Source organism: Somniosus microcephalus, chromosome 4 (genome assembly GCF_052327205.1).
Source record: "Somniosus microcephalus isolate GS21.2 chromosome 4, FLI_Smic_1.0, whole genome shotgun sequence".
Classification (NCBI taxonomy): Eukaryota; Metazoa; Chordata; class Chondrichthyes; order Squaliformes; family Somniosidae; genus Somniosus; species Somniosus microcephalus.
The window spans coordinates 56,744,228-56,768,694 of NC_140990.1; positions in this window are offsets into that span (position 1 = coordinate 56,744,228).

Sequence of the window (24,467 nt, forward strand, 5' to 3'; positions counted from 1 at the left end):
CGTTTGCTGAGAACGGGGGAATCGGGCCAAGGTTTTACCGGCTGAGGCGTTCGAGTCGACCTGCGAAGATGTACTTTGGGCATGGCTCCCTTAGCGAACGGACCTTCGGGTGGGACTTTAGCTTTCACAGCCCGTGGCTCCTCCACGGCTGCCGGCTTCGGCTCCCTTCCTCCAGGCTCTGCCCCTTTGGGATTTGGGCAGGCTCCTTTAGCGAGTGAACCTGCGGGTGGGACTTCAGCGTTCACAGCCCGTGGCTCTTCCACGACTGTGGGCTTTGGCTCCCTTCCTTCAAGCTCTGCCCCTTTGGGATTTGGGCCTGTGGCAGACGGCTCCTCCTCACCTATCCCTACAGGTGGAGGATCTCTGCCCCCAATTTCTACCTCCCCCATGCTTGAGTCGAGGGCGGGACCTCCGTCCTCCGACTCCACCTCCTCCAGAATCGTGTCGAGGGCGGGGCCTTGCTGTTCGGGCTCCTCCTCATCCGAGTCCCAGGCCATAGGGGAAGCCTCCCCCCAGGTGGGCGGGGCAGCTTCTCCTTCCAAGCAGGCTATAACGCCAGCTTGTGTGGTCTGTGGCTCATCGCACGCCTCAGGCTAAGGATCTTTACCCTCAGACCTGGCTTCGGTTGCTGATACTCTAGCACCCGGTTTAAACAGTTTACACTGTTTTATGTGAAACCACTTGTTGCGTCGGGACACCTCCACTGCGCAACTGGCGGGGGCCGGTGGATTTTGCACCGATTCCTGTCTATCCTGGTCTGTGCCTCTCACCAGCGCGGAGGGTCAGACCCAGGAATTTGACTTCCCGCCGGCCGACCTGTGCTATCATTGGGTTTTCCTTGACGCTCTCTATCCCTTTCACACTTGTACCCGCTCCCCAGAGACAATGATTTCTTAGGTCCACATGGATCCCGTGGGCTACCAAGAAATCAGATCCAAGAACCCCCGTTCCATCCCCCGCCTCCCACTTCATTAGTGTACACCTCCACATAGTGCGGAGTGGTCCTAAATGAATGGAGAGGGGAAGGGAATGCGCGCCAGTCCATTCCTCGCCCATGCAGCCTGACAGAAGGTATGGAATCCCGGTGGATAGAGGTGAGGCCGTAGGGTTATCTGCATGGATCACGGTGCACAATGCTCCCGTATCCAGCAGATAGGTCACTTTCACCTCTTCCACCTCCATCTCCACGAGGGGTCGTCTCCATACATCATATTGCAGCGCACACAAGTAAACGGGCTGCACCAGCTCTAGTCATGTGGGCACAGTGGTTGGGGTTTCGGAAGCGACAAGACCAGTGGTGACAGCTATCTACCCCTGCAAAATCATCAGAGACCGCATTGTCTCTATGATTGATTCAATCACAGCGGGATCCATAACTGCACCAGCTCCTTGTGCTGGGGCAGGAGCTATGGCTTGGGTTTGGGCTGGTGCTGGGGCGGTGGTCTGGGCTTGGGCTGTGGGAAATTTTCCCTTATTATCCTTCCACGGATTTCTACAGTCCTTGCGCCAATGTCCATCCTTCCCACACCCGTAGCAATTGAGCTTGGCTTGGGTAGGGCGATTCTCCTCCTGACACCACTCCTTCTTGCTTGGGGCTGCGGGTTTTGCCTCATGCGCCTTTCCCTTCTGGGGAGGTGTTTCCTGACCTCTACAATTCTTATACGCAACATTGAGCTGGCGGAGCACCATCTCCTCCGTGACACCGGGACCCTGGGGAGCAAACCAAGATTTGGCTAGGGCCCGTATCTGCGGCAAGCTGTTGGTAACCAAGCAACGGAGCCAATGAACCCACTGTTCGACGTTCATTGCAACCCATTCAGGCATGCCCGGACAGCTGCATCGATACACTGGCCACAGCCTTTCTGCGAAAACCCGTGGGGGTTCTCCAGATAGCTGCACGGTCCCTTCCACACAGTCGAATGGACTACCGTCATCCACTTCCATTACTTCTAAAACTTCCTCCCTGAGATCCGTATACCCTTTCCATCCACTCTTACTCTCATCTGAGAGGCACTGAAGGATTGTGCAATCCGGGGAGAAAAGCAACAGTTTCACCTGTTCCTGTTCATCACAGTCATTAATGGCTGCTGTTTCCTTTATCTCCCTGAAATGAATCGAGGGATCTCCCTTTACTGTGAGTCGTGCGAGGTGGCTCACCATGGATCTTAATTGCGGGGCAGCGTAGGGCACCACGAGCTGGTTCTGGTGCGGCCCGACATCGCCATTGGCGGCGTTGGGACCGAACCTCTGGTGTCGAGCGGGACACATTGGTGCCAGTCCCAGCTTCACTACCAGTGGCTGTTCTTCCTCACATTCCACCTCGGCTACCTCCTCTTTTACCACCCCCTGTTTTTCCGGCCAAGTCTCACTATAGCTCGGTGGTGCTGAGGGCTCGGCGGCTGGTACCACAACTACTTCAGCTGGAATCGGCTGTTTTGATTCCTTTAAAAAGTCCATGTGACTGGCTTTCGGGCTGACGAGACACACCATGCCTTTTGCCTTAACCAGGGCTGTTCTTAGGTCCTCTATGGTCTTTTGACACGGGCCGTGGTCTGTGCTCTCAAACCTGTGCTCGAGGGCTAGCTTGTAAGCTGCCTTAACATCCACTACTCTCTCCTCCTGCGCTCTTAGCTGTTGTGCGAGGTGGGCGTTTTTCTCCCGTATCCTCGTTTCATTGATCTTTGCCTCAGTAACCTGGCACTCCAGGTATTCTATCCTGGCCTGATGTTGACTAGATACCACTTGGCGTTCTTGATTCAGCGCTTGAAGCGCTGTGATGAGTTTTTCCCCACCCATGGCCTTTTCCTCTATCTCTGCTGCCTGGGTTGTGATCCTGGCTGCCTGTGCTGCAACGACTCTGTCCAAGATCTGGACCTGCTTCTTGTAACACATCAGCCACACTGCCTTCTCCACTGACTTCTTATGCTCTTTGCTCTCTGTCCACCTGATGGCTGCGTCCACCGGACGCCCATCCAGTAAGAGATCGGAAATCCACTGCTTAGTGAGATTTACCTTGCCAAAGACATAATCTGCTATCCTCTCATCCATCGCATTTCGACCATTCAAACTTGGATCTATTACACTGCAATCCTGCTGCCAGAGTCCTGCCGCGGTCGCCATTTTCTGTAAGGGGTTTTAGATCGCAGAGGTTTCTCTCTCTAGAGGCCTCTCTCTCTTGCACAGTAAAACCTTGAGTGGTTCGACCCACTCGCCCCTTAGATTCTATACTCTGGACTTTGGGGCAGGAACTACAATGTAGAGAAAACTCTTATTGACCAAGTTTGATGAAACAAAATGAAATTTTATTGCATATGAAAAAATATCAAATGCAAGCAAATAAGAGAGTACATGGGAGGGAAAAACACAAACAAATCATAACGACACAATACTAACGAAGGCAAATACAGGCATATTATACTCTACAAAAATCATCATGAAATAGGGAAACACACGGAAACAACTCATGTTAATTATACCCTTAAATATCCACCCCCTTAAACCTATCTAGATCTGATTATGGAGGGCCAGAAACATGCTCACCAATCCAACTAGGAAGTGCAAGGTTTTGAACCAGTCTGTGTTTGATCCTTTCAGGCGTCCTGTCTCCATGTGGATCGTGGAGCCCCAGCGAGCTGCGCCACACCTCTCTCCAGAGGTGGGGGTCAGTGGCGGCTGGACACTGGCTGGCCTGGATGCTGGCGGGGTCGGGGATCGTCGGCTGGACCCCGGTCAGAGGAGCCTTGGGCTGGCCCCCATTGTTTCTTCAGTTTTACTTTATCTCTTCTCCCAAGCCAGAGCGGGTCGATGGCCTCTCGTTTCGTCAATGGCCCGGGGTTGGTCGATGATCTCCCAATGTTTTACCCCGGGGCGGGACGCCAGCTCCAACGATCTTCTTGATGGCGGCTTAGTCTTCTTCTTCTTCCTCTCCAACGATGGAGAGGAGTCACGTTGATTGTAGTGTCCGTGTGTTGATAGAGACACTGAAGACAGGAGTTGGTTCATAGGTGTTTACTAAGCAAAGTCTGGAGGGGTATGAACGGATATAACACAATATACAAGCTTATATAGCCCGAGTGGCCATTACCGGCATTACAGCACATATGGGGCTCTTAAAGGCACATACACTACACTGATCTTCTCCCGAAGCGACTCCTCTTTACCCAGCTCAAAAGCTGGACAGGCCTGCAAGCTGGAAAGCTGAAGCGGTAACCCCTACCCGTGTGTTCTCACAATTACACTTCTTGTCCAGAAGCTCTTATCTCGTGCCAAATCAGGTTAGTCTTTGTTTAACTTTTGGCGGGCTTGTTGCACAACGGGGTAGTTATTATATTTTAAACTGTTCTTGGATGGCCGGTAATGGGCCACCTCTGGTCTGGAATGACCTTCATTGTTTTTAATGTCCTGGTGATGTCCTTAACGGGCCCTTGATGCTCTTCTCATGAATATGAAACTGTTCCCTTTTGTCTGGGTCAACATTTAGATGGCCTTTATCTACAGGCCGATCTCGACTGGATCTGCCTCCAATCTATATGTATATGTGGGTGTCTGGTTTCGTTCTCTCAGAAACGGCTTCCAGAACTTAACTTTGGGCTGAATCCACAAAGCTGTCTGAGGATTTGCAGGAACCATTTTAAAGTGTCCCAATAAGTTGATCACGGGGTCTGGCGGCCATTTTGTATGCCCCTTTTTCTGGGCTTCTTTTAAAATAGTCTTTAAAATCATGGCCTCTTCTGCCATTCGACCCTTTATAATATAAAGTTCAATTTTGCAAATCCTACAGTTCGTCTAACAGGCAGTGTCCACCAACTGAGCAGACCAATAGTTAGCAGATCTGGGAGGCACCACAAGATGTTCCACCTTGACTGCAGCAGTCAGCTTTCTTATCCCCGGGGTTCGGACTCTCAACCAAGCTGCTAACTGCCCCTCTATTAAGGCCTGAAAAGTAGAGCCTGCGTGATTCTTGTTACATCTGTCAATCAGATCATCCTGCTGAAGGAAAGTTACAGAACAAACAACCTCAAACTAAACTTACAATTAATGAACTAACAAAGGGCCTCCATCGAACTGCAAGGAATATTACTTCCAGCTGCATTCCTTTTACAGATGTGCTCGCTCTAACTCGATTTTCCGTAGACATAGGCTGGGCAGACTGTTTTTGTAACTAACAGCTCCTTCAGTATATTTTCTTCCCACAATTGAGTGTTGTGCATCAGGAGTTAATTGGAACTATAATCTGCTTAACTTCATAGTTAAGACAGATGGCTTTGCCCGTTGCCGAGACAGCACAATGATATTTATGGACATCTCCAACAGGGAAGGTCTCTGTGTAGCGAATAACAACAACTGGCATTTATGTAGCGCCTTTAACATAGTAACATGTCCCAAGGTGCTTCACAGGAGCCTATTATCAAACAAAATTTGACACCAAACTGCATAAGGAGATATCAGCGCAAAAGAGGTAGGTTTTAAGGAGCGGCTTAAAAGAGGAAAGAGAGTCGGGGAGTTTGGGGATCAAATTCCAGAGCTTAGGGCCCAGTAGCTGAAGGCATGGCTGCCAATGGTGGAGCAATTAAAACTGGGGAAGTGCAAGAGGCCAGAATTCGAGGAGTGCAGCAATCTGGGAGGGTTGTAGGGCTGGAGGAGGTTACAGGAATAGGGAAGGGTGAGGCCAAGGAGGGATTGAAAAAAAGCTTCAATTCAAGAGTTTCTGGGCAGTTAGTCTTGTAAGATTCGCAAAATTGAATATTGTATTATAAGGGTCGAATGGCAGAAGAGGCCATGATTTTAAAGACTGTTTTAAAAGAAGCCCAGGAAAAAGGGCATTCAAAATGGTCGCCAGACCCTGTGACCGACTTATTGAGACATTTTAAAATGGTTCCTGCAGCCCTCAGACAGCCTTTGTGGATTCAACCCACAGTAAGTTCTGGAAGCTGTTTCTGAGAAAACAAAACCAGACACAAACTTATACATATAGATTGGATGCAGATCCAGTCAGATCGGCCTGTAGATAAAGGCCATCTAAATGTTTACCCAGACAAAGGGAAACAGTTACACATTCATGAGGAGAGCATCAAGGACACGTTACGGACATCAACAGGACATTAAAAACAATGAAGGTCATTCCAGACCAGAGATGGCCCTTCACCGGCCATCCCGAAAGTGCTTTAAATATAATAACTACCCCGTTGTGCTACCAGCCCGCCAAAATTAAAACAAAAGACTAACCTGATTTAGCGGGAGATAAGGTCTCGATTGAGAAGTATAATTGGGGGACACCCGGGGTAGCGAAAGGTAGCTACTGGTAGCGAGGAAAAAGCAGCTTAGCAGCTTGGCAGCTTTGGAGAGATCAGCTTGGAGGTAGCTTTGAAGAAGACAGCTTTCGGACGACAAGAAGGTAGTTCAAGTCCGCATCCCACCCCGGGGTAACCATCGGAAGATCATCGATCAACCCCGGACCATTGACGAGACAACAGGGCAGCGGCCCCACCGTAGTAAAAACTACAGAAGAAACATATATGAAAATAATGACCGGCCAGAGGCTCCCCTAACCGGGGTCGAGCAGATGGTCTCCGACCCCGCCGACATCCAGGCCTGCCAGTGTCCAGCCCGTCCCCGACCTCCACCTAAAGAGAGAGGTGTGGCGCAGCTCGCTGAGGCTCCACTGACCACGTGGAGACAGGACGCCTGAAAGGATCAAAACGCAAGACTTTGAAACTCTATACTTTTCCAATTGGACTGGTGAGCATGTTTCTGGCCCTTCATAATCAGATCTAGATAGGTTTAAGGGGGTGAGCATTTTGGGTATAATTAACATGAGTTGTTGTCCCTCGATGTTCCGTGTGTTTCCCCATTTCATGATGGCTTTTGTAAAGTATAATATGCCTGTATCCATTGTAGCTAGTACTGTATTGTTATGATTTGTTTTTCCCTCCCATGTACCCTCTTATTTGCTTGCATTTGATTTGTTTTTCCTTATGCAATAAAATTTCATTTTGTTTCATTAAACCTGGTCTATAAGAGTATTCTCTGCATTGTAGTTCCTGCACCTAAGTCCAGTGTCTAGAACCTAAGGGGTGAGTGGGTCGAACCACTCAAGGTTTTACTGTGCAAAAGAGCGAGAGAGAGAGAGGCTCTGAGAGAGAGAAACCTCTGCGATCTGTAATCTCTAAAAGAGGAAAACCCCTTACAGAAAATGGCGACTGCGGCAGGACACTGGCAGCAGGATTGCAATGGATTAGACCCAGGTTTGAATGGGCGTAATGTTATGGATGAGAGGATAGCGGATTATGTCTTTGGTAAGGTAAATCTCACTAAGCACTGGATTTCCGATCACTTACTGGATGGGCGTCCAGTGGACGCAGCCATCAGGTGGACAGAGAGCAAAGAGCATAAAAGGTCAGTGGAGAAGGCAGTGTGGCTGATGTGTTACAAGAAACAAGTCCAGATTTTGGACAGAATCGTTGCAGCACAGGCAGCCAGGATCACAACCCAGGCAGCAGAGATAGAGGAAAAGGCCATGGGTGGGGAAAAACTCATCACAGCGCTTCATGCACTGAATCAGGAATGCCAAGTTGTAGCCAGCCAACATCAGGCTAGAATAGAGCACCTGGAATGCCAGGTTACTGAGGCAAAGATTCAGGAAGCGAGATTACGGGAGAAAAACGCCCGCCTCACACAACAGCTAAGAGCGCAGGAGGAGAGAGTAGTGGAGGTGAAGGCAGCTTACAAGCTGGCCCTCGAGCACGGGTTTGAGAGCACAGACCACGGCCCCTGCCAAAAGACCATAGAAGACGTAAGAATGGCTCTGGTTAAGGCAAAAGGCATGGTCTGCCTCGTAAGCCCAAAAGTCGGTCACATGGACTTTTTACAGGAATCCAAAAAACTGATTCCCTATGAAGTAGTTGTGGCACCAGCCATCGAGCCCTCAGCACCGCCGAGCTATAGTGAGGCTTGGCAGGAACAAGGGGGGGTGGTAAAAGAGGAGGTAGCCGAGGTGGAACAGGAGGAAGAACAGCCCCTGGTAGCAAAGCCGGAGCCGGCACCAATGTGTCCTACTCGGCACCAGAAGTTCGGTCACAACCGAGCCAATGGCGAGGACGGACCCCACATGAATCAACTCGTGGTGCCCTACGGTGCTCAACAGCTAAGATCCATGGTGAGCCACCTCCCATGACTCACAGTAAAGGGAGATCCCTCAGTTCATTTCAGGGAGATAGAGGAGACAGCCGCCATTAATGATTGTGATGATCAGGAACAGGCGAAGATGTTGTTCTTCTCCCTGGACAGCACAATCCTTCAGTGCCTCTCAGATGATAGTAAGAGGGGACAAAAAGGGTATGCGGATCTCAGGGATGAGGTCTTGGAAGTTATGGGAGTGGACGACGGTAGTCCGTTCGTCCGTGTGGAAGGGACTGTGCAGCTATCTGGAGAACCCCCACGGGTTTCCGCAGAAAGGCTGTGGCCAGTGTATTGGCGCAGCTGTCCGGGCATGCCTGAAAGGGCTGCAATGAGCGCCGAACAGCGGGTTCATTGGCTCCGTTGCCTGGTTGCTAACAGCTTGCCACAGATACAGGCCTTAGCCAAATCTTGGTTTGACCCCCAAGGTCCCGGTGCCATGGAGGAGACGGTGCTTCGTCAGCTCACCATAGCTTACAAGAATTGTAGAAGTCAGGAGGTACCTCCCTCTGAGGGAAAGGTGCATGAGGCAAAACCTGCAGCCCCAAGTAAGAAGGAGTGGTGTCAGGAGGGGAATCGCCCTGCCCAAGCCAAGCTCAATTGCTACGGGTGTGGGAAGGATGGACATTGACGCAAGGACTGTAAAAATCCGTGGAAGGATAATAAGGGAAAATCTCCCACAGCCCAAGCCCAAGTCCAGACCACCGCCCCAGCACCAGCCCAAGCCCAAGCTGCAGCTGCTGTCCTAGCAAAGGGAGCTGGTGCAGCTATGGATCCAGCTGTGATTGAATCAATTATAGAGACAATGCGGTCTCTTATGATCTCGCAGGGGAAGATAGCAGTCACCACCGGTCCTGTCGTTCCCGCAGCCCCAACCGCCGCACCCAAATGACTAGAGCCGGCGCAGCCCATTTACTTGTGTGTGCTGCGATATGATGTATGGAGACGGCCCCTCGTGGAGATGGAAGTGGAGGAGGTCAAAGGGATCTATCTGTTGGATACGGAGACATCGTGCACCGTTATCCACACAGATGACCCGGCCACCTCACCTCTGTCCACCGGGGTTCCATATATTCTGTCGGGCTTCACAGGCAAGGAACAGGCTGGCGCATTTTCCATTCCCCTCTCCATTCATTTAGGACCACTCCGCACCAAGTGGAAGTGTATACTAATGAAGTGGGAGGTGGAGGGTGGAAAGGGGATCCTTGGGTCTGATTTCTTGGCAGAACACGGGATCCTCGTGGACCTAAGAAATCATTGTCTTTGGATAGCGGGTAAGGGTAAGTTGGGCGAAGTAGTCATCATCCCAGGGAAGGGAGAAAGAGGGACCCTGTGTACCGTGAAGTCAAAAGAGGGCTACGACCTCGAGCTCATGGCCGCAAGCGTCCCACAAGATCTGCAGGCATTCGTGTCAGACCACCTGACCACGTTTGCCACTCACAAGCACGATTGCGGGAGGGTCACCGGGTTTGAGGTCAGAGTAGACGGAGACCCCATGGCCCGACCCCAAAAGCAGTACAACTTCCCCAAGGAAGCAGAGCCCGACATGGAGATAGCAATGTCTTCACTAGTGCAGCAGGGCATGTTGAGACCGATAGCCACCCATGTAAACTCTCCTTTATGGCCGGTGAGGAAGCCGGACGATTCCTGGAGAGCCACGGTGGACTACAGAGTCCTCAATAGTAACATCCCAGCCTGCGCGCTGACAGTAGCAGCAGTGGCAGGCCTGATAGGGAGTATTCCAGCCTCTGCGACCACATTCACAGTGCTGGATATTTCCAATGGGTTTTGGTCCATCCCTTTAAGGAGGGAGGATCAGTACAAGTTTGCCGTTACCTTTAGAGGGCAACAGTACACCTGGAACTGCTTGCCACATGGTTTCCACAACAGCCCCAGCATTTTCCATCAGTGCATGGCAGGGAGTTTAAAAGAGTTCAGCCAGCCCAATCAACTAGTGCAGTATGTGGACGACCTGCTCCTGTTCACGGATTCCAGAGAGGAGCATGGCCCACTATTGGCCGAGTTACTGGAGCTGTTAGGAAGAAAGGGTTTTAAGATGAACTCAAAGAAGGCACGGATCGGCCAGCAGGAAGTAAAATTCCTGGGTCTGACCATCCGCGCTGGAGAGGGAGCCATAGACCAGGATAGATGGAAATCGGTGCAAGACCCACCGGTCCCCACCACCATAGCCCAGAGTTGGGTAATTGGAGACAAAGTCATGGTGGGGAGCCACGGCCAAGAGGGGAACCTAGAACCGCTGTACATGGGGCCCTACAGTATTGTAGACAAAGCCAGCCCCATGGTATACGCAGTGAAGTTGCCCCGGCGCACTAAATGGTTTCACATCAATCAGTGCAAACTATTTAAGCCGGGTGCAAAACAACCAGCAACTGAAGCCAGGTCTGAGGGTGAAAATCCTCAGCCTGAGGCGTGCAATAAGTCACAGACAACACAGGCTGGAACCACAGCCTGCTTGGAGGGAGAAGCTGTCCCGCCCACCTGGGAGGTTTCCTCTATGACCTGGGACTCGGACGAGGAGGAGCCCGAAGATCAAGGCCCTCCCCCTTATCCAAACGCCATCGGGGGGGAACCCGAACAGCAGGGGGAGCCCAAACAGCTAGATCCCACCCTTGACACGATTCTGGAGGAGCTGGAGTCGGAGGACAGAGATCCCGCCCTCGACTTAAGCCAAGGGGAGGTAGAAATTGGAGGCGGAGATCCTCCACCTGTAGGGACAGGTGAGGAGGAGGAGTCTGCCACAGACCCAAATCCCAAAGGGGCGGAGCCTGAGGGAAGGGAGCTGAAGCCGGCAGTCGTGGAGGTGCCACGGGCTGTGAGGGCTAAAGTCCCAACCGAAGGTCCACTCACTAAGGAAGCCACGCCCAAAGCACATCTTCGAAGGTCGTCTCGAGTGCCTCAGCCAAAGAAACCTTGGCCCGATCCCCCCAACTTCAGTAAACACCGACTTGGGAAATCCCCAGCAGAACGCAGTCCCCAACCGACAGTGAAAGGCTGTGGGGAACCTAAGCCACAGGTCACTGCAGCCCCACCACAGGGAGCGGTGAGCTGCAGTCCAAACAGGGATTAGGCAAGCCACCCGGGGACGTCGGCGCTGTACATAAGTTTAGTTAAAGTTTAAGGTGTGTAAATTTTAAAGTGATTAATGTTGTAAGTAGTTTTGGGATCTGCCCAGTATGTGTGTTTGTTTGGATCGAGGTCGAAAGACCCGATCATGCCTTCACCTAGGCCAGAATCTCTCGGGAGCCTGGCTGTATTGTTTAATTTGTTACAGGAACCAAAAGGATGATGAAGGAAATACTCGTCGCATTCGCGGTGATCGGGTGTAGCTTGGCCTACCGGGGCCGCACCAAGGACTCCACGATCTACGGGTGTTCGGGAGACACAGCTCCCATTGCGACCGATGGGACGGGCACCTGGGACGTCGAGGAGACAGCCACCTATTTCCATGAAGGAAGGTGGCCAGGATGGCTGGGGTCGAACTCTACGGAATACTCCAGCCAGTTCGGTTTTAATATAAAGAAACTTCTTTGATGTATCCCCGAGTAAGGATCATCGCACCCAGAGTCAGCGTTACCGTCGGGAAAAAGATTTGCTTGAACTGTGTTGCAAATGTTCCTTTGGACAGATGGTGGTGGTTGCGCAAGTTGAGCAAAACCATGAAGAACTCTACGGTCGAGTGGGAGAGACTGGGTAACAACACTCATCGGACTATTACGGGGACTCATGGGTGATTGAGTGTCTGTTGGGACAAATGGTGGGAAAAAGATGAGGGGATCTACATCTGTATGTGGGGTTCAGAATGCACTTGTCCCACAGGCATCTCCATCTTTTTCCAAAGGCAGTTGCAGGATGCTGGAAAAGGGATGAGGTGGGACGTCAGCACATGGGCGTGTGGAGTCCCATACTCTCAGATCCCAGTGAATGCCACCGAGCTCATCACCCACCCCCACAAGCCCCTACCCACGATTCCGGTAGCCAACACCCGCAAGGAAGGGTGCCCCACCACTACCAAAGGACCCGGGAACGGATTGGCATTAGTGCCCACAGGTCAGGTGCTGTACCAAGGGGTGCACTATGCGGTAGCCTCGGTGATTTTAAACCTCACCGAGGTGCGATTGCCAGAGTGGTGCCCCAAGGAAACGGAGCAATTATATCAGGTCCTGTTAACAAACATGTTTCGACAGTTTTATGAATTCGACTTTGCCGATGTCGACAAAGCCGGACTGTACACCACACCACATGAGGTCATGGACAGAGTAGGGAGACAAAGAAAGGGTACAGTAAATGATATCTTTACCACTTTTAACACAGGGACTTCCGTCATCAACACTCTGGATGACGTGGAGCTGCAAACCCAGATCAATGGTTTGAAAACACAGTTAAGAAAGATACTGACTGATGAGAATAAGGTAGTGGGTTCTGAGTTACATGAGGACCAGGCCATGACACTACACTTAAAAGAGATAATAGCTGAGCTGGAGAAACACGCTAAAACGGTAAATGCTCTCATCAGAGAGGATCGGAATGCGTCCGACCAGGCTGCGCAGAACAAAGCTTGCGTGCTGTACGAGGCGTGGTTACTGGGCGAGGGCTGCAGGAATCTGGAGGATTTAAAACAAGGTTCAGTCCCCTCCTGGATCAGCAACGAGCACCTCGCAGCCCTCCACCCTTTTGAGAACGCATTGAGTCCGTGCCAGCTCAGACTAGCTTCAGAGGCCTACCCAGTCCCAGTGGACTGTGGACGGTCTAATCACACCATTATGGGTATAGTGGTAAGAATTCCGGTTATGGGTAAAACAGCTAAACCCGGTGTACAGGGTGGAGAACATTGGAGTCATTCAGGGGGGTGCACACATTCGCTACACAGCGGTCCCACCGTACGTCATTCGATGGGAGCATACAATGATGGGTACCGACCTCTCGGGGTGCCGGAGCCAGCACTTGAATGCCTATTCGAAACCACAGTGTGGGTTCAGAACTGCTAGCGCGAAGCCTATAAATTGCACCATGGAGGCAATGGCACAAGGTCATGTGCCCCCGCAGGTGGCATATATAGGAGGTGGGACATACTGTGTCACCACTGCAGCGCCCCACTACCAACATAGACAGCACGGCTGGTGTCCGGTGAGTGACAGCAGTTTCTGCTTCAAACCCAAGGCAGAAGTTCAAGTGGCCCAAGAGCGAATTGTCCCCATTCCTGAACCTTCCACTGTTCACATCACTGTCAAAGAAAATTTCACTGACCTGCAACAATTCGTTGCACATTTTGGATATATCATTCCCCCTCTCCCTGAACACCTCACCAAGATATTAAAAGCCGTTGTTGTGTCACAGAAATATTTTTACACACTGGAGCAGAAAACATTAGAAATAGGGGCAGACATATTAGATATAGTGACCCCACTGTGGTGGGACCTGTTCACTAATATAGAAGTCCCTTCTTGGATTAGGATAGCCTCTCATATCCTAGTAGTGTGTCAGATTTTTATTGTGATTTATTTACTGTTTCTTCATTGTAAAAAGGTAAAAAATTCACAGAAGTACGAGAACAGGGGAGAATGGAGGAAGTATTATGTGCGGGTAGAAGAAGAGACACCCGTTTAGAAAGTTAAAAGTTTCCCTCCCTCCTCTATTTGATAATGTTCGTGTGCGATTTTGTGTATTTTGCTCTTTATTGTTGAAGTTTATTATGTGTGATGCTGTTGTTATTAAAGATAATGTGTATGAACCAGGTGGTGTAGGGGTATTAGGCCCCCCTCCATGCCTGGAAGGATGTGTGTCAGATTTTAAACCCAATGTATTGCCATCTATAGATGCTTTATGTACACTGTAGGTTTTCTGAAATGGGAAATGCATGTGTCGTGGGATCATAGATAGCTAAATACAGGGGATGGTTTGATTATGGAGAGTCAGAAAATTTTGCTCACCCAGAATTATGATACTTCAAGCAAGTTATATTATCATCAAGGGGGACTGTAAGATTCGCAAAATTGAATATTGTATTATAAGGGTCGAATGGCAGAAGAGGCCATGATTTTAAAGACTGTTTTAAAAGAAGCCCAGGAAAAAGGGCATTCAAAATGGCCACCAGACCCCATGACCGACTTATTGAGACATTTTAAAATGGTTCCTGCAGCCCTCAGACAGCCTTTGTGGATTCAACCCACAGTAAGTTCTGGAAGCCGTTTCTGAGAAAACAAAACCAGACACAAACTTATACATATAGATTGGATGCAGATCCAGTCAGATCGGCCTGTAGATAAAGGCCATCTAAATGTTTACCCAGACAAAGGGAAACAGTTACACATTCATGAAGAGAGCATCAAGGACCCGTTAAGGACATCAACAGGACATTAAAAACAATGAAGGTCATTCCAGACCAGAGATGGCCCTTCACCGGCCATCCCGAAAGTACTTAAAATATAATAACTACCCCGTTGTGCTACCAGCCCGCCAAAATTAAAACAAAAGACTAACCTGATTTAGCAGGAGATAAGGTCTCGATTGAGAAGTATAATTGGGGGACACCCGGGGTAGCGAAAGGTAGCTACTGGTAGTGAGGAAAAAGCAGCTTAGCCGCTTGGCAGCTTTGGAGAGATCAGCTTGGAGGTAGCTTTGAAGAAGACAGCTTTCGGACGCCAAGAAGGTAGTTCAAGTCCACATCCCGCCCCGGGGTAACCAGCGGAAGATCATCGATCAACCCCGGACCATTGACGAGACAACAGGGCAGCGGCCCCACCGTAGTAAAAACTACAGAAGAAACATATATGAAAATTGTAAAGTCTGTGGGTTGTTTAGTTAATTAATACACAGACTCCAAGAGTAACTTAAAACAGGACTTTACTATTCAAAGGTCAGGGCGAATCTGCCCAATAAATCCTGACACAACACTTATATACTGGTGTGGTCACCATCGGTATTACAGTATACAGAAGCCAAACAAAGTAGTGCCACACCTAAAATAGTTCTATTAAAGGTGAACGGTTACATACAATAGTTCTCTTAAAGGTAGACGGGTACATACACTACAATCCTCCCTTTTTAGCTTACAACATACTTATTCCCCATTAAACATAACATATAATCAACTTCATGTAAAACAATTCACAGATATAGTCTCTGCGGGAAACAGTTCACAGATTCAGTCTCTGCGGGAACAGTTCACAGATTCAGTCTCTGATCTTGACTCGGTCCGAACAACATCTCTGTGGTGTAGCCGGTTCACATTTCTTGCATGACTCATCCAATAGTCTTTCCCTTGGCTTAACAGCTTGAACTTCCGTCCTGCTGAACCAGCAGTGCTGACTTTTACAAACAGCTGGACTGCCTTGGTAATTTTTCCTAATTTCCAACTGATTTGGCCCCCTTCGTAGGGCCCACGTGCATGATCTGATAGAAGTGATAATGATTTAGATGGTTATCGTCTTCTGCTTCGTCTTTTTCTTTTCTGCTTCTTGGAGACTCTCGGGGCTCCCTTATCCGCTGCCAGCTGTAGCGCCACCATCTCCCTATGTTCTTTAGACTTTAAGTGCTTCATCCTGATTTCTGCACTTTGGGAGTTTTCATCACAAGCTGGGCAGACCAAGTCATCGTAATATTCCGTGTCACTCAACAGGTCATGGTAATATTCGGTGTCGTCCTGAGCTAGTCTAGCGAGAGGGCCTGCTACTTCTTCCTTACCCAACTGGACGTTAGCAGACTGTTGTTCCCTCCCTAGACATCTTTCCTGAAGAGGCTTCATGCGTTCATATTCATTCCGCTCTTCCTGGGTTTCCTGCCAATCCTTCACTAATGACCTCCCTAGACATCTTTCCTGAAGAGACTTCTTCATGCGTTCATATTCATCCCGCTCTTCCTGGGTTTCCTGCCAATCCTTCACTAATGACCTCATTTGTGATTCCAATACTTACCCTTCCATCGGGGATTGATTGATCGGGCTATTCAATCCTTCTACTGGAGCAGCTGTTTCAACATTCTGTAGTTCACATTGATGTGATTCAGCGTACTTTCGGCAGCCCCGTAAAATCTGTGTTGCAATCTCAACTATTCCCCAAACATTTGAGAGCTCTGAACCCCTTCCCTTTGAAGATTGAAGCTCGTGTTCAAATGGCTCCCATTGCAGAGTCTTGTCTCTCAGCATATGAAGGAATTGGCTGACCGTTAACTCTTCCACCGGGACCCTGTGGATCAGAGTCTTCTCCATTTCATCCACCTTTTCCTCCAATGCTTTCACCTTTTTTTCCTCTTGTACTTTGGCTTTAAGCGCTCGGAGAAGTTGTGCCTTGATGCTCTCTAGCTCATGTTCAGGGGCCATTCTTACAGTCTCTGTGTTTCTTACAGTTGCCTTTTCTTTCACTGAAAGAATTCCCAGTTGAATCTTTTCTTCAAGTTGTTGAACCTCGGTCATTGCCGCCTCATATTTGTCTTGGGTTTCCTTCAATATTTTTATGAGTTCTTGGACATCTTGACTTTCATGTTCTGCCATGTCTTTCACCTCTAATTTCTCATCTATGGATGGAACTTCTACCGATGAGTCTGTCTTGGCCTTGAGCTCATCAAGAATTTCCTGCAGCCTTTGGACTTCTTGCTCATGTTCAACCTTTAGTTGCTCATAAGCTTCCACTGAAACTAGCTTTTCGGAGGTTGCCGAGTTAACCCCCTCCAGGATTGTAGCCTGGGCCTGTTCATACCGTTCCTTCAACTTCTCAAACTCTGCTTGTAAGGGGTCGTAGAGAAGAACTGGAATAAAATCCTGGCTTCCTGAAGATTCCTCTTCATTTGCTTCTTTCTGCAAATATTCTAACTCCTGAACATCATAAGGGAGATGTGATCGGTGATTGGTCACGATGGCTCTATGGTCGCTCTCTGCTTGAGCTAGCTGCTTCTGTTGTCTTTCCAGATTCTCCCATTCGGTGTCATAGAACTTTTTCATTGTTTTCATCTCTTGTACGAGACGGTAACTCAATTGTTCTAATTGTTGTCGTAATTTGAAATAAAGTTGAGTCCGAGCTCGGTGTTCTTCTGTCATGGATATGTCCTTAAACTGAACAGACTCAGAATTCTCTGTCAAACTATGTTGTCGTTGTTCGGTGGAGATCTGTTCTGAAACTTTGTTCTTCTCTGGAGCATAAGCCTTTCTGCATGCCTTCGTTTTTCCAACCTTAGTCGGCAAGTCCATTTTAGCCTTGTCTTTCACATTTGGGTTGGTCTTATCGTCATCCGATTCAGAATCTGAGCTGATTGTCTGCACCGAGTCCTCACTCATTATGGCTTTTAGATAGTGCCATTCCATGTCTATTTTCTTGATCCACTCCCGTCCTAGAAGTGGTGGTCCTCCCTCAGGTAGTATGTATAAGTTCATTCTTGGGTGTTCTTTACCCCTGTCTCTCACCTTGACTCTTATCTTTCCCATGGGGTATACTTTATGCCCCGTGTATGTCTGTAATACGAACTTGGTATCTCTTAAGGGTATATGTGAGAATAGCTGGTGGTAATCCCTTCGATTTATGACTGATAGAGCTGATCCAGTGTCCAACTCCATTTTCACTTGGACTCCAGCTATTTTTAGCATGACCCAGATAGTTTGTAGGTCAGCTTCCTTACTCACATTGTGAATTCTCAGACTACCCAGCTCCTGGCCGTTTGGGTCTGAGTCCGAATTCTGTTCGTCTGAACTCTTCTCAGCCACCTTGTGTACCTTGTTGTACTTTTCCTGTGATGGCTTCCTTTGGTTGTTGGTCCTTTGGTTGTTTGTCTTCTTCCCTGACCGGCATACCTTAGCTATGTGACCCAATTTGCCACATTTCCTACATTCCTGGTTCTTAAACCAGCATTGGTTCTGGTCGTGTGTTGTCTTCCCACAACGATAGCATTTTGTTGTTGTCGAGGGAATTTGATCCACACTGAGTGCCGCTGTCTTTAGCTGCATTTCCGCAGTTCCCTTCGCTGCGGCTTCGTGCGATGCTGCAATAAGGACAGCCCTGTCAAGTGTAAGGTCGTTCTCTTCGAGTAGTCGCTTTTGCGTTCCTTCCTTTGCCAATCCGCACACGAACGTGTCTCGCAATGCCTCTGTCAGATTCCCTCCAAACTGGCAGTATTTCGCTAGTCTACGCAGTTCGACCAAGTATTCTGCGTTGCTTTCGTCTTTCCGTTGCGTTCTCGCATAGAATTTGAATCGTTCCGCCAACATCAACGGTGTGGGGTTCAAGTGATCCTTCAGAACAGCCACAATATCATCGAAAGTCTGATCTGCCGGTTTAGCTAGTGATAGTAGATGCTTCAAGAGCCCGTATGTCTTCGCGCCCATCGAGTTTAGCAAGGTTATAGCTTTGTCATCTTCTTCTATTTTATTGGCCTCACAATAGATCTCAATGCATTCCACATACGTGGCCCAGTCTTCTACCTCGGAATTAAAATCGTTGATGTTACCACGCTTAGGCATCTTCCTCTCTTCCTGATAAACACCACGAATTATTTCTTTAAAATTTTTTTTTTTTTTCAAGATGGCGGTTCCCGCGAAAATGGCGGTTTACCGCGCTTATCTTCTCTCCCCGCCCACTTCAATGGCGGTTTCCCGCTTCTGTCTTCTTCCCCGCCTAATGGCGGCTTCCCGCGTTTCTTCCCTGGCGGGAGGGGTACACTTTCCCCACGGGCGACGGTCACTGGCTTTCAGGTTCACAGCCTGCGCGTCGGCTTCAGTGCTTTCCCTTTTCTCGGCAGGGCAACCGGCGCTGGGTACCCCGTTGACGGCGAACAGTTTCAGCCGCTGGACTGGCTCTCGCTCAGTCTCCCTTGCTCGGGCTCTGTCTCTCTCCCGCTCGCTCGGCTCTACCGGCGCTGGGTACACACCGTTGACGGAGAACAGTTTCAGCCGCTGGACTGGCTCTCGCTCAGTCTCCCTTGGTCGGCTCTGCCTCTCCCGCTCGCTCAGCTCCCAATCGCGCCTCCCAACCCTCTCGCAGTCCGGTGCTTCCCTCCCCGGCTGCGGCTGAGTTTATCTCTTCCCGCGCCTACGTTCCCGGTCGCAGCGCTTCGTGGCTTCGGTCGCTGCCCGGCCTTTTTCGCCGGTCGCGGTCTAGCTGTCTCACGACGCCGTTGCGTCCCCCAGCCTGTCTGTATCGTGGCTTCCTTGCTCCATGCTACCCCAGTCTCAGCACCTCTGGACCCGACTTCTGTCCGGCTCCTTTCCCCCTCGACCGTGGTCGAGTGCACCGCCCTTATCCTCCGGTTATTCTTTTTACTTTCCCTTACTCACAGTCACCGTGGCCGCCTTGCTTCTCGTGCTGATCGGCTCACTCCTCACCGTGGCAGAAGGGACAGTCAGTGCCTGTTGCTGATGGAAGTCTTTGTCTCTAAATTCTTCCTCCTTTCTAGTTCTGCAGCCTCAAGTTTTCTCCCAGCAGAACGACGAGGGCGGTTGCCTCTTCTCGACGCTCGCTAACTGCTTCGGAAGTATTGTTGCCGCAGGGTACGATCGGACTCATTGCCACTGTAAAGTCTGTGGGTTGTTTAGTTAATTAATACACAGACTCCAAGAGTAACTTAAAACAGGACTTTACTATTCGAAGGTCAGGGCGAATCTGCCCAATAAATCCTGACACAACACTTATATACTGGTGTGGTCACCGTCGGTATTACAGTATACAGAAGCCAAACAAAGTAGTGCCACACCTAAAATAGTTCTCTTAAAGGTGAATGGTTACATACAATACTCGAAATGGAGAGCGAAGAAATTGACTCAGAGACTAAGGTCCTGAATTTAAACAAGGGGAATTATGATGCCATGAGACGGGAACTGAGTAGGTCTGATTGGACAACGTTCCTGAGAGGACTGGAGGTAGATAAACAATGGCAAACATTTAAAGATAGAATGACAAAATTGCAAAAATTGTTTATACCAATCTGGCATAAAAGGAAATCTAAAAAGGTGACTCAACCGTGGATAACAGGGGAAATTAGAGACAGCATAAAATCCAAAGATAGGGCGTATAAAATAGCCAAAAAAAGCGCCAGAGCGGAAGATTGGGAACAGTTTAAGATAGAGCAAAGGAGGGCAAAGGGCATGATCAAGAGGGGCAAAATAGCTTACGAAAATAAGCTGGCGGAAAATATAAAAACTAACTCCAAAAGCTTTTATAAATATATCAAAAGGAAAAGACTGGTGAAAACCAAAGTTGGTCCATTGCAGTCAGATACGGGGGAATATATAATGGGAAATAAGGAAATGGCAGATCAACTAAATGCATACTTTGGGTCAGTCTTTACGAAGGAAGACACAAAAAACCTCCCTGGGATATCGGGAAAAATAGGGACATTGGCAAAGGAGGAACTGACGCAAATCAATATCTCTAAGGATATGGTGTTAAGGAAGCTAAAGGGATTGAAGGTGGACAAATCCCCAGGGCCTGATAACATGCATCCTAGGGTACTGAAGGAGGTGGCCCTAGAGATAGCGGATGCACTAAGGATGATTTTTCAGAATTCATTAGACTCGGGAACAGTGCCGATGGATTGGAGGGTAGCTAACGTTACCCCACTATTCAAAAAGGGGGGTAGGGAAAAAGCAGGTAATTACAGACCTGTAAGCCTTACATCAGTTGTGGGCAAAATGCTGGAGTCCATCATTAAGGATGAAATAGCGGAGCACTTAGCAAATGGGGACAGGATAGGACAGAGTCAACATGGATTTACAAAGGGTAAATCGTGCTTGACTAATCTATTGGAATTTTTTGAGGGAGTAACTGGTAGAATAGATGGGGGAGAGCCAGTAGATGTGGTGTACCTGGACTTCCAAAAGGCCTTCGATAAGGTCCCACATAAAAGATTAGCATGGAAAATTGAGGCTCATGGGATAAAGGGGAAAGTTTTGGCGTGGATAGGGAACTGGCTGTCAGATAGAAAACAGAGAGTTGGAATAAACGGCTCATTTTCTGAATGGCAGGCAGTAACAAGTGGGGTACCACAGGGATCTGTCCTGGGCCCCCAGCTGTTCACAATTTACATTAATGACCTGGATCAGGGAGTCGGATGCAGCATTTCCAAATTTGCAGACGACACTAAACTAGGAGGTGGGGTGGGCTCAGAGGAAGAGACCAGGAAGCTCCAGAGCGATTTGGACAGACTGGGCGATTGGGCGGATAAATGGCAGATGCACTATAATGTGGACAAGTGCGAAGTTATCCACCTTGGGTGCAGGAACGGGAGGGCAAATTATTATTTAAATGGCAATAGATTGGGAGAGGGGGAAGTACAGAGAGACCTGGGTGTTCTTGTACACCAGTCACTGAAGGCGAGCATGCAGGTGCAACAGGCGGTCAAGAAGGCAAACGGTATGCTGGCCTTCATAGCAAAAGGGTTAGAATACAGGAACAGGGATACCTTGCTGCAGCTGTACAGGGCACTGGTGAGACCACACCTCGAGTACTGTGTACAGTTTTGGTCGCCTCATCTGAGGAAGGATGTTCTTGCCATGGAGGGGGTGCAGCGGCGATTCACCAGGCTGATACCAGGAATGGCGGGAATGACCTATGAGGAGAGACTATGTAGTTTAGGGATGTACACACTGGAGTTTAGAAGATTGAGAGGGGACCTCATAGAAGTGTATAAAATTCTGACAGGTCTAGACAGACTGGATGCAGAAGGAATGTTTCCCTTGGCGGGTGAGAACAGAACTAGAGGACATAATTTAAGGATAAGGGCTAAACCATTTAGGACAGAGATGAGGGGGAATTTCTTCACTCAGAGAGTGGTGAACCTGTGGAACTCATTGCCACAGAGGGCAGTGTACGCCAACTCATTAAATATATTTAAGAGGGAATTAGATATATTTCTACGGGCAAAAGGGGTTAAGGGTTACGGAGAGAAGGCGGGGACGGGATACTGAATTAAAGGATCAGCCATGATCTCATTAAATGGCGGAGCAGGCACGAAGGGCCGAATGGCCTACTCCTGCTCCTATCTTCTATGTATCTATGTATCTAATAGTTCTCTTAAAGGTAGACGGGTACATACACTACAAAAATAATGACCGGCCAGAGGCTCCCCTAACCGGGGTCGAGCAGATGGTCTCCGACCCCGCCGACATCCAGGCCTGCCGGTGTCCAGCCCGTCCCCGACCTCCACCTAGAGAGAGAGGTGTGGCGCAGCTCGCTGAGGCTCCACTGACCACGTGGAGACAGGATGCCTGAAAGGATCAAAACGCAAGACTTCGAAACTCTATACTTTTCCAATTGGACTGGTGAGCATGTTTCTGGCCCTTCATAATCAGATCTAGGTAGGTTTAAGGGGGTGGGCATTTTGGGTATAATTAACATTAGTTGTTGTCCCTCGATGTTCCGTGTGTTTCCCCATTTCATGATGACTTTTGTAAAGTATAATATGCCTGTATCCATTGTATCTATTACTGTATTGTTATGATTTGTTTTTCCCTCCCATGTACCCTCTTATTTGCTTGCATTTGATTTGTTTTTCCTTATGCAATAAAATTTCATTTCATTTCACTAAACCTGGTCTATAAGAGTATTCTCTGCATTGTAGTTCCTGCACCTAAGTCCAGTGTCTAGAACCTAAGGGGTGAGTGGGTCAAACCACTCAAGGTTTTACTGTGCAAAAGAGAGAGAGAGGCCTCTGAGAGAGAGAAACCTCTGCGATCTGCGATCTCTAAAAGAGGAAAACCTCTTGCAGTCTTTTAATTCTGAATCTAGCAGCCTCTATGTAAACATACAATAGCAAAATACTGCGAATGCTGGTAATCTGAAAAGACAACAGAAAATGCTGGAAACACTCAGCAGGTCATATGTATATGAAATAAAGAAAATCTGTCTTGTGTTTAGAATTTCATTCTAACTCTAATTTAATCATGACAATATTTTCATTTTGACAATATTTTAATTTTAATTCCGGACTTCTAAAACCCCCTTTCCCACACTCGGTCCCTCCCTATAAACTGTCCCTGTGTAATATTTCTCAGTTTAGCTGAAGGACGCTCCCTGACCAGTCTCCATTTCTCCTCCATTTACAATGCTCCCTGACCAGTCTCCCTTTCTCCTCCATTTACAGACGCTCCCTAACCAGTCTCCATTTCTCCTCCATTTACAGACGCTCCCTGACCAGTCTCCATTTCTCCTCCATTTATACACGCTCCCTGACAAGTCTCCATTTCTCCTCCATTTACAGATGCTCCCTAACCAGTCTCCATTTCTCCTCCATTTACAGATGCTCCCTGACCAGTCTCCATTTCTCCTCCATTTACAGATGCTCCCTGACCAGTCTCCATTTCTCCTCCATTTATACACGCTCCCTGATCATTCTCCATTTCAGCTCCATTTACAGCTGCTCCCTGAGCAGTTACCATTTCTCCTCCATTTACAGACACTCCCTGACTCACTTCCTGTCTGTCCCGGAGTTTGGCGCTTTGTTGAGATTCGGGCCGGAGTGAAACGGGAACCCGCGGGTGGAGGCGGATAATGTTCACAGCTCTTATAATCGGGCCTGGGGCCGCACTCGGTGTGTGTGAAGTCACACAACACCAGGTTATAATCTAACAGCTTTATTTGAAATCACAAGCTTTCGGACCGCTGCTCCTTCATCAGGTGAAGTGAAGAGATGCATAAAGACACAGCATCTATAGTCAGAGAGTACTGCCAGATGATTGCAGGTAATCCTTCTAACTGCCCTTTATCACACCTCGGCAGAGAGATAATCACAGCAATCACAGGTGTGAATGGTGTCCAAACAGGTCAGTCAGGAAAACATTACATCAAAGAACAATGAGGTGGGGTCACAAGGGGTCAAATGTTGCAGATGCTGGGGTCTATGAAAAACAAAAAACAAACCAAAAAAAATTAAATTTTTTTTGCTGGAAATCACAGCAGGTCCGGCCGCATCTGTGTAGAGAGAACAAGCCAATGACGACTCCAGTCTGGATGACTTTACATCAGGTGGGGTTACATGTAGCGTGACATGAACCCAAGATCCTGGTTGAGGCCGTCCTCATGAGTGCGGAACTTGGCTATCAGTTTCTGCTATACGATTTTGCGTTGTCGTGTGTCTCGAAGGCCGCCTTGGAGAATGCTTACCTGAAGATCGGAGGCTGAATGTCCTTGACTGCTGAAGTGTTCCCTGACTGGGAGGGAACACTCCTGCCTGGTGATTGTTGCGCGGTGTCCATTCATCTGTTGTCGCAGTGTCTGCATGGTCTCGCCGATGTACCATGCTCCGGGGCATCCTTTCCTGCAACGTATGAGGTAGACAACGTTGGCCGAGTCACATGA